Source organism: Uloborus diversus, chromosome 10 (genome assembly GCF_026930045.1).
Source record: "Uloborus diversus isolate 005 chromosome 10, Udiv.v.3.1, whole genome shotgun sequence".
NCBI lineage: Eukaryota > Metazoa > Arthropoda > Arachnida > Araneae > Uloboridae > Uloborus > Uloborus diversus.
Genome location: NC_072740.1, coordinates 59,140,045 through 59,157,455, shown reverse-complemented (window position 1 = coordinate 59,157,455; position 17,411 = coordinate 59,140,045).

Here is a 17,411-nt window from a genome sequence, read left to right as displayed (position 1 = left end):
ACTGGTACAATCCCGAGAAATTGTTTCCAGAAGTCGGTAATTTCAAAAGAAATCAAATGAGGCACTGAGGAGTAAAGGGATGAAAATAGACGATTTAAATTTGCGAATAAAACGCGTTTAAAGTTCAGATTCAAGGTAGGCTTTTATTAAAAACTTTTTCTAAATCCTGCTATATCTCGTCCGAAAACAGAACAGAGAAGAAGGTTCTCCTAACTTCAGTGGCGGCTCGTGCCTTAATTTAGTGGGTGGGCCAGCAGTTATGTTTATGAGTCATTCTTCAAAAAGGAATTTTTCTGCCACAGGGCTTTTACAGTAAAAACTTTAGGGAACAATTCATTTAACAATGGTTTTTAATTTCATCAAAAATATATCTATTTAAATCTGCTAACAATTTTTTAATAATATTTTTTATTTTAGAAAATTTTTGGTTCACAACACGTGAATTCTCACCTCCATGGCATGTCACACAACTTGTGTGACTGTTTTTGTTGCTTAATAACGTGTTTAATTAAAAGTATATACTTATTTATTTATTGTTCCTTTCACAAGTTTCTCAAATACTGGTTGTTTAAGTATATTTAATTTTTTAATATTGATTTTTAGTTCGTTTTAGTAGGACAAGGGGTCATAGTAAATTCTCACCTCTGTTACTTAAACACAAAATGCCATCCCTCATTAACACGTGGAAGTAATGAAATCAAATTTTATTTTCCATGGTACAAGGGAGTCCCCTTGTTTATTTTCAGCCATAGTTGAAGTTGTGAGATTTTTGTCGAAAAACAAAAAGATAGATTTTGCTTCAATAACTTGGTATGGTTATTCTGACTTCTCACCTCCGTGAAATTGAATATCAGGGATGCAAATTTATGTAAAAAAAGAAGTGAACTTGTTTTCATATGCTTAACATGGGCAGATTGTAGCAACGAAGAAAAAATAATTTCCCATGAAAAATGTATCAATTAGGTTTATATTAATGGAAAGATCCCCACCTCCGTGACAGACCATATCAATGTCATTATTTCTGAGGTGAAAATAACTGATGGGGGGGGGGGGGGAATACATCAATAATAGGCATTCTACCAAAATTATAAACTGCCAGTATATCCTCAAATCTACTAAATACTGTTTTTTAACATACATTTGAAACTACTAATTAAGCCGTACTTTAATTAAGAGAGCTTAATATTATATTCCCACTAATCATTAAAACAGCTGATTATTTGCACAACTAACAAAATTATTACTTTGATATTAAATTGACCTCAATTTTTAAATATTAAAAGTTTTTTTCTTTTTTATTTCCTTGAACAAGGCATTTTTTATTTTATTTTTTATTTATGAGTAAAATAATTGAAACTTAGCTGGGCCATTGTTTCTGGTTACTTCTAGAAGATAACACTTTCATGTAAGAATGAAAAAAAAAAAAAAGAAAACAAAAGGCTTCGAAATTGAAAAATATTTGCGTTCCTTACCACTAAAAACACCCCCGCAAAAAACGGAATTGCTAGGTGAATTAAATTATTTTCAGGACAGGCATAAAAAGGTATGCAACAATATTTACAAAAATACTTTAATTACAATATAAGCATCTGGACTTAACAATTCAAGCAACCTTAAAACTAAAACATGGATAACTGACAAATCGCGTCTAAACTGTCTGAACAGCAACAAAAATAATATAAAAGAAATGAACAGAATATTTCTATTGCTGCATTTTTTACTTATCGACTTTCAAATTTAACTTTTGTTTTATCATCATCATTAAATAATTTTGAGTAAGAGTGGCTGAAAAATTAATTACGGTCACACATGTACCCTTAACAAAATATTTAATCGACTAGTTATGGACACAATAACTTGAAAGGATCTTAAATATTTTAACTAATGGCAAAATTATACCTATATGATAGAAAAAAAGTTAAGGTACGCGTACCAACAGAACTGCGATCAGCTGAAAAACAGCAATATTATTTCTACAGCGTCTCTCGATTTTTTTTTTTTTTTTTTTTTTTTGGACATTCGGACCTGCAAAAGCTTTAAAAAAAAAAAAATTCACGCGGACCTGTGCTGTTTTTTTTTTTTTTTAAACTTGTAAAAAAAAAATGTTCGCGAACCGTTAAAAACTAGTAAAAAAATTTACGAACGGCTGAAGTCCCCCCCCCCTCCTTTTTAAAAAGTAATAATAATAATAAATGAATAAGTAAATACAGAAATAAAACTCTATTAAATAACTGTTATACAAATATTTAAATGTTAAGACAAGAAGTAACTATGGTAAAAAAAATGGACATAAGTAAAAAAAAAGTTGCTGAGAAATCATAGAAAATTATGAAAATTAATCTCAAAACTGACGTAAAAGATTTAGTGTTCGATAATATTATCATTAGGTATTATAAAGTTTTCTTTTTTTTCTTTTCTTTTTTTTGCGTGGGCGACCACCAAAAAATCTGAGTACCAGTCATTTTTTTTTTTTTTGGCCGGTGCGGTCAGACTACCGGACTGCTCTACTATTCGAAAGTCCTTACACAGAAATTGAGAATAAGCATCTCCAACCCCAAAAACAAACAAATAGTTATGTATGCGTTGTAACACAAATGCACTGAATTTCATGAAACCGGCAATTTCCATGCTATATGTAGTAATAGCTGTTGAAGAGGAAAAAAATTAAGACTAAAAAAAAAAAACAGAAGCGGAACGGTATGATAAAAGGTTTTCCCTGAAACATGGGCAGGGGGCAGCTGATTCTCTGCCCTTTTACATGTTATTCTATTGAGCGAAGTTGCTACTCTTCCTCGCTGACCTCTACTCTTCCCTCCAAACCGCTATAGACAACTACGATTTCGTTCGGGCTCGGCGAATTTTGCCCACCCTTGAGTTGCAATGAAGTCCTTCGGGTGTTGTCACCCGCCGTTTTTCGCTTTCTGATTCAGTCCTTGCGATTGGCTAAGGGCAGAGGCGTGGTTCTTAGTTTCGGGGGCAGCTTCGAGCGAGCCCACAGTTCTCAAAGCTGTGCACAGCGCTAAAATTAATGGGATTTAAAAACTTTCTGGTTATGTTTATAGATATTCGGGGAGGAGGGGGGGACTAGATGTTGGAAATCTCTTGTTCGCCATACTTTTTGCTTTTTTAAACTGGAACACAAAACCATATTTTTGTTAATAATGTATTTTATTAATTACAATTTTTTTGGGTGGGCCGGGCCCACCCTGCCCATAATGACGAGCCGCCCCTGCCTAACTTTGTACTGGTCATCCCCAAATTTTTAATTTTAGCTCTTATATCCATTTGCTTGTCATCGCCTCAAATAGTGCTAAAGCTCAAGAAATTCTCGCTCTGCGCTGGAAAAGGTGAGGGGACATACAATCGGTTAGGAAGTTTACTCTTTTGGGCGAATATATATATTTTTACCTGTGTAGCTGCAAATATCTTATTAACTATTTTATAATTATTTTTAACTAAGAAAAATGAAATAGAAAGTCAATTTTATTTAATAAATAATAGTGGATTATTAGAAGAAATTGGAAAGATATGAGGTTCATGTTCAAATGCTGCAAATATTCAGGCCTTGGATAATCTTGAGAAAGGTGGGGAGAAGGGTTTAGGCACTAGCTTTGGAAGATAACCTTTTCTTAAATTTAAAAGTAAGCTTCTAGACTAAACTTAAAATATTGGTTGTAGTTGGAAATATGTTTCAGCATTGTGTTTATTTTCTTTTTCCTTTTTGCTCTTTTCAGCGACTTATTTCTGAAAACCATAGATCGTCAATGTTTATAATGTTTGATAAGCTTGCGAAAAAAGGAGCTAATGATGAAAGGCTTTAAGTAGGTTTGCATTCAAAACATCGTTTTTGTGTAAGAGGCAACGATTATAAATTTACGCAAAAAATACATGAATTCATTTGTGCATCGGAATACTTGATGCTACACAGTGCAGCAATTCATACAAACAATAAAATTGCAACTACTTTTGAGCACAGTTGCACTCACTTATAAAAAAGTGATGGTATCATGATATTTGCTCTTTATAACCAAATGATCGTATAACCAAAAAATCATAAAAATGCACGCATAACTATTTTTTTTTATATGGTAATTTCATTTGAACTGTCTTAAAGTCTTTCCTGCGTAATTTATTTCCAGGAATACTTATAACCCGAAAAAAGATCTTCATTCGCACCCCCGACTTCGAAAATTTTTTGAAAATTTTCTGTGCGTGAAAAGCAGTTGAGTATGTTAAGGATTTTTCAGCTTCAAATTCTCCACAATTATTGTTATAGCTTTGATTTTTGAGCAAACACGATTTTCTTATTGTTTTCCCTTAACCGTTGAATGACGTCAGCGTGCTTTAACTTTTGGACCTGGGCATCTGCAACACCAACATCTCCAGATGCTCCTCCAGCAAACACCGTCTCCACCAGGAATCCGACCCTCCTGGGCGGTTACATCCATATCCTACACATATATGTGCCCACACTAACACGCCTGCAGATACACACACACGCATGAATGCCTACATACATCGACACACGCGCCTGCACATGCACTCACCACATACACACCTACATACACACACACACGGCGGCACATGCACTCACACACGCTCGTTGTTTGCATTTAAGATGTCAAAAATTTAGTTTTTCATTTCATCTGCATTAATTTGAACTGCAATATCTTGGGAAGTATACCTCAGAAGTGAAAACAGTGGTGTCAATAAGTATATAATTTTTCGACTGTTTCTCTTCTCCATAAACCTTAAGAGAGCCGTCATCATCCGTTCTCGATATTCATGACTCACTATTAACTTTCCGATAACTTCAGAATGATAAAGAATTTTTCCAAGAAAAGGATTGGCTGAGCTAGAATTTAATAGAAATTTTAGGAGTTTCAAAAAATTGCTCGCTTTAAGCGGGGTCATTCCATACGTAATGAGCAAAATTCGCAAAAAAGTGGTGGCCGCATGGAAACAGATTTTTATGAAATTTGGTGTACAGGTTCCTTTTATGTCTATATAAAAATGTCTAAAATATTTTCGCTTAATTTTTTTTTATTTGAATAGTTACATGCGATTGAAAATTGGTCGAATTGAACAGCATTCTCTTTAATGATAAATGTTGCATTTTTGAAGGCTTGTATCTTATTAACTATTTAATGAAAACATAAAAGTTATATGTTGTTGCAATCTATGGAGTAAGGTAATTAATCAGATGTCAGTAAAATTTTCAAAGTTATTATAGTTAAATTTTAACCGAGTTTAAAAAACTGAAAATATTTCAATTTTCTCATAATTAAGCATTTTATTTTTTAATCTCAATCTTTAAGAAATGCATTAGTTTTGGTGAAATTAATACCCAATAATGTGCTAAGTATCATAAAATAAATACCTTACTTTTGATGTTGTATTTTAACTCCTTTGTCTCCAAAGTCAGTTTTAAACTTAGTGACATTTTGTAAAATGATGATTTTCCCCTTCACATTAGACACAAGAATTCAAATGAGGGAAAATTCAGACAACTTTGAAATTTTACAAGAATATAGAGCTGTGTTTCTACTATTTGCTTAAAGAAACTCGAAATTGGTTTTTGATTTCCAAACGTAAAATCAAATTCAGAAAAATAGCATTTTCTTTGTGTTTTATGGGTCAATCCATACAGGTTCGACGGATGGGTGCGCTCGACCATTTTTAATTTTTTCGAAATTCATATCCCTAAAAGCTGGATGTGAAAGATGTTTAAAACAACTTTTATTTTTTCTCTCGACTGGACCTTTGATATTTTAGAGGTCATCAAAAGTGATTTTCGTAGTCAAAAATGACTTTTAGATTTTTGCATTTTGGCCAAAATCTATTTGAATTACATTTATGACAGTTAATTTAACGCTTTGATGTTAAAGTGCATAAATTGATAGTCTTACATGCTGAGTTACGTAGCTGTAAGTTAATAATTAAAATAACGGCAACAGGTTAAAGTTCAGGATCAAATGTAAAAATTTTACTCATTTCAAAGGGAGATAACTCGCGTAGGGGACGGAAACACAAAATGAAATACGGCAAAAACTAATCACTGGAACCATGCTAAAAAGAATATGCAACGGTTGCTGTGTGTTTGTGCACCCTTTGTAGATTACAGCCCCTCAAAAATCGGAAAAATGACAAAAATGACATTTTTAGACCCCTGTAAACCAAAAGGGGATGGAATTAAAAATAAAATTTCTCGGCCAATTGAATATTCCATTCAAGTAATATACATGTTAACATATTGTTTTTTGATTTTGGTTTGTAAAAAAGATACAGGTCTTTGAAATTGAGCAATTTTGTTAGTCAATTCACACACTAAAACAGAAATAAAAAGTTTGAAAACTTTATTGCACCTTCTTAAATTTCGTATATCGTGCCCTATATAATACATTATACTGAAAAAACATATTGTATTTTTCAAAATAATTGTTTTAATTTTATAACTTAGAAATATTCGAACATGAATGAGTAGTTTATACTGTATGGATTGACCCTTATGTGAAATTACGAGAATTCAAAAAACTAGATAAACGACTCAATGATGCAAAAGCAAGCATATCTAACAATTATTTCGATTTTTAAAAAATGTACATTTTAGCAAGTACTTCATAAACATGCTTTTGAGAAAATGAAACACGAAAGAAATGGATAGTTTTGCTAAACTTACAATAAAAAAAACTAACTAATGAAATTTTGACTTAGTTCAAGTTACTGTAGCAACAAAAATACGCTGATACCAATGTTTAAAATTTAGTAGCATCTAAAAGACACTTTAATATGTTACGTAAAAAAACTTGAGTAAATTTAGAGCATTCCCTCATCTTCAAAAAAAAAAAAAAAAACATTTAAAATAGAGGAAAAAATGAAATTTTCGGAAATTTTCAATTTTTTAAAGTACGATTTCGTCATCAATAAAGTCATAAACAATTACTAAATTAGAGCAGATTGTTAGTTATAGATAGTTTTTCAATCTGAATTCATTTTTACTGTAATTTTTTCATTAAAAGAGCTAGAAGAGTGAAAAGAAATATGAAGTAAATTGGAAAAATTTCAATATTTGTTAATATCTCAGATTCAAAAAAAGATCCGAATAAATTTTACTTTGCTCTTTCCCAATAGAGATTTGTTTATAGAATGCGGAAATATTTATTTTTTAAGTGTAAGTTTATAACTTATGGAGTTATTGAGTCACAAACTGGCAGCAATGAACTCTGAAAATTTAGGCTTAGCGTAAGCATCAACTTCTAATTTCAATAACAAAGCAACAAACAGTTTTTAAACTTCCATACTTTGCATTCCCTCATAGATATGCATGGTTTACCTAAATAAAAATCTTCATTGAAGTCTATGACATGTCAGCCACAGCTGATTTGCTCATTTCGCATGGAATGACCCAATCGGGGTTCGTTTGTTAAAAGCGTGCAGGGTTAGCTATTTAAAAGCGTTATGCTCTTATAGACTTATCATTGTATCAATCAAATTTTCTGGTTTCCTCACTAAATCCGGGTTTTCGTTGAATCGGGTTCAGTAATAAGCGAGTTCGACTTCAATAGGAAATTGTGTTTTCTACACTGTAAAAAATCTCGGAAAACTCTCTGAATATACAAAAAAGTTTTCCGTAATACACAGATTCGTACGCCCTCCGCAGTTTTCTGCTATAATCAAAAACGTTTCCCGTTTAGCAAGAAAGTAAGAGTCGACGCATGCGCAGGTGACACGGCAATTTTATAGTCCAGCAGCAAATCTAAACTGAAACTTTCGAAAGCACGCAATGAAAACAACTGCTGACTCATGTATGCGAAGTAACACTCATCAAGGGGATTAGTAGAAGTTTTGTTCCTCGCATGAATTCACTGAAGATAATGTTAAAGTCTTATATTTTCTTGCTTATGTATCGTCATGAGATTGAATTTGAAGCTATTTCACTTATTTTTAAGTACGAAGTGCAAATTCTCGACGCATGCTCGCGGAAGGAATACAAACTGAAATTAAAAACCAAATAATTGCCGAGAGGACGCCACGTAACTTCATTGCGTCGCATAACTTGTGTAGGTAATTTTTCTTGGATACTTTTCTTCTATCTACCAAATGGGTAATTTTTGTTGGCAGAATTTTATTCTGTCATAAAAATCACCTTTTTTGTGACCAAAGCCTGCAAAAGACCACCACCGACGAATAGGTAAGTCGCTTTGCAACTCTATTACTTTAAAGAGATTTAGTTCATATAAATCTCGTTAAAAAAAACTATTTTCTTCAGTATAATTTTTTCGTTGTGAACTATTGCAATTTGAAAATATTTTACATTACATAGAATACATATTTAAAGTGCAAGTGTGTCTAGTTTTATTCTGTAAAATTTATGAATTGAAGATTATAAAAAAATTTAAATAAGTGTTATTGTGTACTTTGTTTTTATGTGTTAATCTCAGTTAATATTTGGCTGAACATTTATGTATCAAGCATTATGAATTAAATGTTATAATATGCAAATTGTCAGGTTTGATAGTTCGTCTTTAAGGTTGCATGTTTTCATTCTCTTGTAAACAGTGTAGCTAGATTGTATGAAGTAAAAAAAAAAAAAAAACTATCTCTTGTAATTAGGAACATAGTGCTTCAGTATTATCTAAATGACGATATCTCTTTAAATATTTGCATTAGCGAAACGCTTTATATTAGTTAAATGTGTATTAATTTATTTAACAAATAAATACATATATGTATTTAAAAGTGTCTTCATTTTTTTCGTTTTACGAGCCTCAATTTTACCAAAAGCAAAAAAAAAAAAGACTTAATAAAATAATTTTGTATTTTTACCCCATATTAAAGTATTTGACTTATAATTTATATGATACTTTGATTTATAATGTATATGATACTTTGATTTATAATGTATATGATGTTGCTTTTTCAAGGGGGGGGGGCGCTTCATAGCATTTTATGGGTGCACCATCACTTATGGTGGGGGGGGGGGGGGTATTCTCGTATATATGAAATGGAATAATCATGTAATAGAGTTCAATGTTTTAATAAATAAAATATATAATGCATTTTGCGCACACTGTAAAAATAAAATCAGTAACCTATTTTGAGTAAGTATTTATATTTGTGATGAGCTGGAAAAGGGCAAGAACAGAAGAATCAACCCGAATGGTTCCAGCAGAGGGACTTGGTGTCATATTTAAATTCATCAATTTCTCTGTTGGTACTTTTCGGTACACTTTGTTCGTCAGAGAAATTGACTTGAGGTGAACGAATTCCGGAACGCGAAGGGTAGGTAAGTCCTGTCAAATTTTATCCAAAGATAAAAGCTATCAAGTTTGATACAAGATATGTTTTTAAATTCTGCATTAAAAATAAAATATGTTGATAGTTCTGTCTTGAAAATATTGAGAGAAAAACTGAAGTTTAAGATTGTTTAACAAACAATCCCCACTTTTCAGAAGGTACCCCCACTCCAATTCCCCGACGATTTTGTGATTAGGAATGAAACTAGTAGATTATTTCATAATTTTTCAAAAATTTATAACTGTGCATATGTTATGCTGTTAACCATGCTATTTGTCATTAGAAATTCCAAAAAAAAAAAAAAAAAAAATCCACGAATGATTCTAAAATTGCTTGTATTATTGCTCTTAGATATGAAAGAATTGAAACTGATATGGTATGCAATACTATAATAAAGAATTATATTTTAGAAAAAATCACGGAAAAAGGATTCCGAAATTCTCGGAAACGTTTTTGAAAATTGTTTGGAGAATTCCGAAATACTCGGAAACGTTTTCGAAACTTTCATGAACCACAGCTGCACAGAATACTCAGAAACATTTCTGGAAATTACGGAAAGAGGATTCCGAAATACTCAGAAACGTTTCTGAAAATTACGGAAAGAGGATTCCGAAATACTCAGACACGTTTCTGGACATTACAGAAAGAGGATTCCGAAATACTCAGACACGTTTCCGGACATTACAGAAAGAGAATTCCGAAATACTCAGAAACGTTTTCGAAAATTTCATGAACCGCAGCTGCACGATATACTCAGAAACGTTTCCGAATTTTTTTTTACAGTGTAGTGCTCAACTAGAATGCTCACTAGATAATTAAAAAAAATTTCGCGAGTGTACCAAAAGGAAAAATCTATACATAAATATTAACGGCACCAGTAACAGATATACTTAAGACATCGCTCTCAGATTAGCTCAATTTTCGGAGCCTTTTAATGTATTTAGACTTGTTAAACTATGTTTTCTCTAATGCAACCACATCTCATCTAACTTTTGGCTGCTTCTGGATACTCGGAATTAGTTAATTCTATTTTTATTTGCTCAATTTCGAAAACAGGTTCGACCCATGGTAACATACTGCGAAAAATTTGATGACTCCCGGCAACGGATAGGATTTGGAAAGGATGAGTAATGGACAAAATTATCTTTTTCTATTCAAAATATGCAAAAGTTCTTTATTTTTAGAACTAAAAACATATTAAATTTAAATTAACATGAAAACACCAGCTGACCTCGTGGTGGCTGTTTATATCCTCCAACCACTGCCTTGAAAATACCCACTGACTCATAAAATTCACTTTGATAAAACTAGATGGTTGCACCGTATTCATGATCCACAGCAACATCAGTTTTAGCCGCCTAAAATTCTTATATAAATCGAAACTTATGGCTGTCCGTTACTGGACCCATGTCTGTTACCCTAATGTTTCTTAGTGCATTGTTAACATCAATAAGCATTTCATTAAATAGCAGCGCCGTGTTTTTTTTTTTCATTATCTTGTTCATTTAAATACAAAAGTTAGGGAATTGTTTAACTGTAAAGCATTTTGATTCAGCCTTCATATGAGGCAGTGAGAAGCAAAGGCATGCAAGTGGACTATTTTAAGTTTCGAGTAAAACGCGTTTTAAAGATTTGATCCTAGGTAGGCTTTCATTAATTTTTTTTTTCTAAATCAGGCTGTACAGCAGCACCTACAAGGGCTACTAGTACTCTCTCTTGCCCCAAGACAGAGGAGAGGTTCGCCTACCATTTGTACTGGTTATCTCCAAATTTTTAATTTTGCCATCTGCATCCCTTTGCTTCTGACTACCTCATGTCATATGTATTTTGAAAGTGCTTAAAAAAGGAAAGATTACTTCATTTTAATAACAATTCGTAGATTTTATTTCTGAGATAAGAACATTAAAATGCGAGTCATTTTCAAACTATTCCGGTATGAATGGTGTATAGTATTTTGCATCATATCTTTGCGTGCATGTAAGATAATATATTAGGATTTGCTATCTGGCTTAAATCCAAGAGTTCTCGAGGGTTCACAATCCCAGTACGCGTCTCACCGAGTCCTCCTTAGTTTATATTACCAAATAAAAACAACATTTTAATGACAAAGAGCTTATTCAATGCCATTGACAGAATTTAACAATTTGGAACATCATTTGTCAAATATACAGGGTGCTCCGTTTTAACCTGCAAGACCTTTGTTTTCGCAACCATTAGTCCTAGATGTATACTTCCAAGTGCAAAAATGTTCAAAATCAGAGTTTAGATATTGAAAGTTTGAAGTGAAAGAAAAAAAAAGGCTAAAAATACAAAATTTAGCTTTTTATATGGGCCTCAGGTCCTCAAACTTATATTTAGGGAAATAATCTCCATTGAAAAATAATTACAACATAAAAGGTTTGAAAGAAGTACGAACAATATTCATCGAGATATGAAACACAGCATTTTTGTGACTTACACTGCTTTTCACTCGCCGTCAAAAACACCTGTTGGGGGAAATATAGCGGTTAACAAGTGTTTAAAATTATATGTGCGCATAGAGTGTGGTTTTTCAAATTGTTCGAGATTTTGTGGTGTTTTTTTGCGTATCAAGGCATAACATTCATTTTTGAATAGCAATGAAAAATATAAATACCTTGTTTTTCTTACTTTGACGCCTGTCATTCTTCTGAAAGGACAATAAGTTCCAATCTAATCTTCTGTATGGTCCCTAAGAATTTTGAACTGAAATATCTCCTTGAGTTTTGGTAGCACAAATGTCAAGTTTTTTGTGTCAGAAAAAGTTTTTAGTTGAGATTATTTCCCTAAATATAAGTTAGGGGACCGGAGGCCCGTATAAAAAGTTAAATTTTGTATTTTTAGACTTATTTTTATTTTCACCTCAAACTTTTAATATGTTAACTCTGCATTTGATTTTTCACATTTTTGCAATTGGAAGTGAAGTATACATCATGGACTAACGGTTGCGAAAATAAAGGTATTTGCAGGTTAAAACGGAACACCCTGTATGTTTAGTGAAGTGAACAACTGTTACTAATAATTTAATGGAACATGTTAAGAATTATTTAGTTACAGTATTTTGTATCACTTTACTTGGTTTTTGCAGTAAAACAAATTTTAAATGCAAAACGTGTTTAGAGAGCCTCCTTGAATCTGGAGTTTGCTAAACAATGTAAGAGCATTGAAATACACGCACTTCAATCTAAAGACTCAAGTTTCTAAGAAATGTGTCTGTTTTTAAATGTCATTTGCGCTATTCCTTTAGAACAGATATATCCGTTTGTATAAAAAATTTTGAAGAAAGAATATAATCGATTCGTTGCTCCTTTTTCGAACGCTTTCAATATTAAAATATAAATGCATCAGTGTCATATGCAAGACGCATATTTAAAGAGCTTTTGAGCCTGGGGGAATGAAACAAAAAAAGTATCGTTTTCTATAATTCTTCACTGAAAAATAGACAGTTGGGGGGGGGGGGGACTCACTGAATAAGGTAGGTGCAGGTTATAGGGTCTACCTAAGGGAGGAAGAAGACTATGTATCCGAATCAACTAATTGTAATATTATTTAAACATACAGCTCAATTACTATAAGAAACTAGCAAAAAATGGCCACTTTTTGCCGAAAGCAAGCAAAAAATTAACATTTTTTAAAAACCCTGTTAATTAAGCTTAATGAACTATGGTAGGAAAAAAAGACTTAAGAATTTTAGCACTCAATAATAATCAAAAATTTCTGTTAACATTGGCGATTGAGATTAATTATAACAGGGGTCTCCAACTATTTTTACTCAAGGGACACATTGTAAATTCTTGGAGGCGAGGCGGTCTAACAGTCCAACAAAACTTCAGTTCTGATGGTTTGCCCCCCCCCCCCCCCCCACTCGCTATACACTCACTTTTTTTTTCTTTTTTTGAATTAGTGCACAGTAGCATGAGCATAGCCAGGGTTCATGTCAGGAAGGAAGTCAAGGCCCACACAAGATGGCGTTTTATAGCTGTCTCCCCTCCCTCGACTAGTGCCATATCTTCATTTTTTCAAGGCGAGGCAAAGACTTGAAGCTGCGTATTTACTTTTAATTTATTTAAAAATGAATAAATTCATAAAATGTAAGATAGGTTTTAACACTATGTAATTCTTCACGTGCAATTTATTGCTTTGAAGAAAAAAAATGATACCAAAATTTGCAAGAATTTAAAAGTTTTAGGCTGCTTTTGAATCAGAAGGACAGACGAGGGAGAGGGGGAGATCGAGTGATATCCCCCCGAAATTTTCTAAATTGATGTTTTTAAACGCTGTTCTAGTCATATTTTGGTGGTGTTCTAGTTGATTGGATTTCCGTTTTCACCACAGAAGACGTTTAAAAAATTCACATTTTTGGGCAATGCTAGTAAAGATAAGGGAAAGAGGTGTTACAATTCTCTCCCTCAAATTATTTTTCGAAAATGAAAGTAATTTAAAGTTGTCATTGGTGATGTTAAAGGGTTTTCCCTTACAAATTAGTTTTTAAAATTCAATTTTAGACTATATCTGTTCATTTGTGATGTTAAAAAAATGAGGAAATTCCATATGCTCTCTTGGGAAACTTTTTGGGCAGAAAGTCAGAAAACCACATTTCAAGATATCTTTGATAGTATTAGAAGAATGGTCAGAATTTAGGAGCTGCTCCAGAAGTTTTTTGACATTGAAGTTTTAAAAACGCAATTTTAAGCTGTAAATACAGATTTGTCTTCACTTTTTTTCAAATTGGTTCAAGTGCAAAGAGAGCAGGTGAGCTACAAACAAACTTTTGGGCCGGCGGAAAATCTCAATTCGTTGAATGGGACTGCAAATGTTGCCGAATGCTGATAATTTTGCAGAATGAAACTCCGAATTTCGTCGGATGAGATAATTTTGCCACAAAATTTCTGGAAAAAAGACATTTTTGGAAGGGGTCATAGTGATCTGCCTCGGGGTGCAACTGAGAGGAGTGAGGGTAGAAAATAATGTCTAGGCTTTTAATAATGCTTTTTTTTAAATATGAAATATTATTTTCTGCTGTTGTAATGCTTGAAACAAAATGAGTAAACTATTTCAACTGCACTGTTTTCAAAACAATGTTTAGAAATTATTAAATTAGTCTCCGCTCTTACGGAAATGCAGTTTAGTTTTCAAAAAGACTTAAAAGATGAAGTACAGTAACATTAAACATAACGTACGAGTTTAGTTCACTTTATTGCCTAGCGAAATAGTTTGCTTCAAAGCATTTTCTTCCCAGAATCTAAATTTATAGCGTACTATCTTTGAAGCAGTAGTCTTGTGAGTTTAAAGTGTTAAGAAGACATTTTATCATCTTTGTTGAAATTAGAATTATCCGGCTACATTTCGTGTTTTAAATATGAATGCAGAAACTAGACTTAGAAAGTCAACAAACTAAGCAATAAATAATGAATATTAACATTTTAAGCGTAGAAAGAGCTGTTTCTTTTTACTTTTGATAACTATATTAAAGAAAAATGTTTAAAAAATATTTATTTAGTATTATTTTCAAGAGGACAAAACTTTGAGGGGTTACAAAAAACATTTTTTATTTCATTGAACACTAATTTAATCCGAAGGGGAGTCGGTAACCTGTATCTATTTGCGTAATGTTAAATTGCTAAATTTAATGCAAATTTTCTCAAAAAGTTTTAATGCTTTCATGAAATACCTAAGAATCTACGGAAGTAAAAATATTTAACTAATTTTGTTTATTTTGTGATTTGTTAAATTTTAAACAATAGTCGGCATATAAATGAAAAAAAAAATGTTTTTGACCATAAAAACAGCTGTTTAAAAAAAAACGCTTTTTAAGGAAAAATGTTAGTAATAAAGCACAAATTTCAGTGTATCTCTTTAGTTTATGAAAAAAAAATCTGTTATGTGCAGTCAGAATATTGAACTCGGGGTACTTTTAAGGGGTCTAAGGACTCTTAACCTTCAAAATTTTCGACTTTCTGGAAAAAATATATGTTATGCATAATTTAATTCCGAACGATTTGATGCCACATTTACTACTATACGCAAAACTTTTCAAGTTATCGAAAAAATGCATAACAAACTTTCTCCATAGAGATTCACGTTAACAGCAGCTGTTTAAGCTTCTTTTTCTCAGGTTGCGTTTTCTCAGGTTTCTCGTTTTGCGTGCGTGATACTTCAGAAAGTTTTCTATGTATATCCGTAATACTTTTAATGCATATTTCTCTGGTTTATTTTTATGATTTGAACCTAAATTTATTGATTTATTTTTAAATTTTTTGTTTATTTTTTAAAAGTTTTATAAGTTAATATCAAAGTTTCCCAAAACTTTTTGGTTGAAAATATTTTTTTTTTAATATTAACTTTCATTTTTAGTTAAAATTTAGGTTCAGATGATAAAAATAAATCAGACAAACACGCATGAAAAGTTTTACGGAAATACATAAGAAACTTTCTGAGATATCACTCACGCAAAACGAGAAACCGGCACCTGCGAAAAAGAGGCTTAAAGAGCTGCTGTAAACATAAATCTATATGGGGAAAGTTTACGCACTTTTACGATAACTTGAAAGATTTTTGCGTATGGACAAGGTATCAAATTGTTCAGAATTAAATTATGCATAACGTATATTTTTTCCAGAAAGTCGAAAATTTTGAAGGTGAAGGCTCCTTAGACCCCTTAAATTTTAAAGCATTCGTTTACAAATTAACACCGTTTTTAAATATACACCCAAACCTGTTTTTGTGCCGTGAATAAAGACTGCATTAAAAAATCGCATAAAAAAAGAATTGTTCGAAACTTCACGAGTAGCTATAAAAAATAGTTTTTGCAACACAGTTAAAAATTTTATGAGGTGGACAAGAGCCGCATAAAAAGTCTTACGCAGAAAACAACCCTAAATATAACCAACTAGGAATTGCTTCTATAAACGAAATCAAAATAAACCAGGTGATGATAATTTTGACGAATAGTCGGACAAAGTTTTCCGAATAAGGATATTTTTGGGAGGTCACAGTGACTTCCAATCAAGGTGCCCCTGTCGTCACTTGAAGATACTACCTCCCATTCGTTTTATAATTAATTTCGTCAATTTAGTCCCAGTCCGATTAAATTTTTCATATATCGCACCAAAAAAAAAAAAAAAAAAATCGCAAAAAAATAATAATAAATAAATAAATAAATAAAACGCACAAAAAAGGCGACACAAAAACAGGTTTGAATGTATGTCAAATGCAAATATTTATTTTGGAATTATTCAACTTATCGGCTTTAAATATGCAAACATGCATAATAATTTGCAAACTATGCGAAAGATTCAATTTAATGGGCTGCTAGTTAATTGCATACATTCCGCATTTTAATGCTAACTAATGTTTCGAGACCGCATTTACGCATTTCAATCATACCATGACATGCAACTCATTTGATACCTTTCCCAGTTTAAAACCAGTTTGAGAAAGGCATTTCTGGATGCCTGGATTCGATGCTCATCTGAAACGATAGCAGAAACAGCCTTAATTAAAACCTGCGTGTTGCCCCCTTACAACGATATTAAACTGACCATGATTTGTATGGGTCAGCCAGCGGCGATGGTGAAAGGCAATACGAGAGATTAACAAGGGGCTGGATTTCTCGGTCGCTTCCGCAAACAGAATACTTCAGGTGCCGTCTGCTTCGTGCACAAACTTGCAAATTACAAATCCGTGATCTACGGCCTAATATCGCAGCTCCTTAATAGGCAGGCAGATTTGTGAGCTATTCGTAATGCATTTACATTTCTATAATTCTGAATGTATGTCTATGTATGTTGTTGAACTTGTATTTGTTTGTATGGGCAAGTGAGTGGGTTAACGCGCTTTGCTTTTTCTTTAGTAAAACGAATAACACTAAACATTTGTTTCTTTTTTAAACTTAAACATTACACTTTATTTCTTAGTCTGAGAAATTTTTGCATGAAGTTCTTTTTCAGGAATTCTACTGTGAGTGAAATACTTATATTTCAACCCCCTCGACCCCCCCCCCCCCCGTTAGGGAATATAAATGTACCCGAAACTTAAGATTGTTTATAAACTATCAAATACAAATAACTTATAAATAATGAATTTTTGTTTGATCT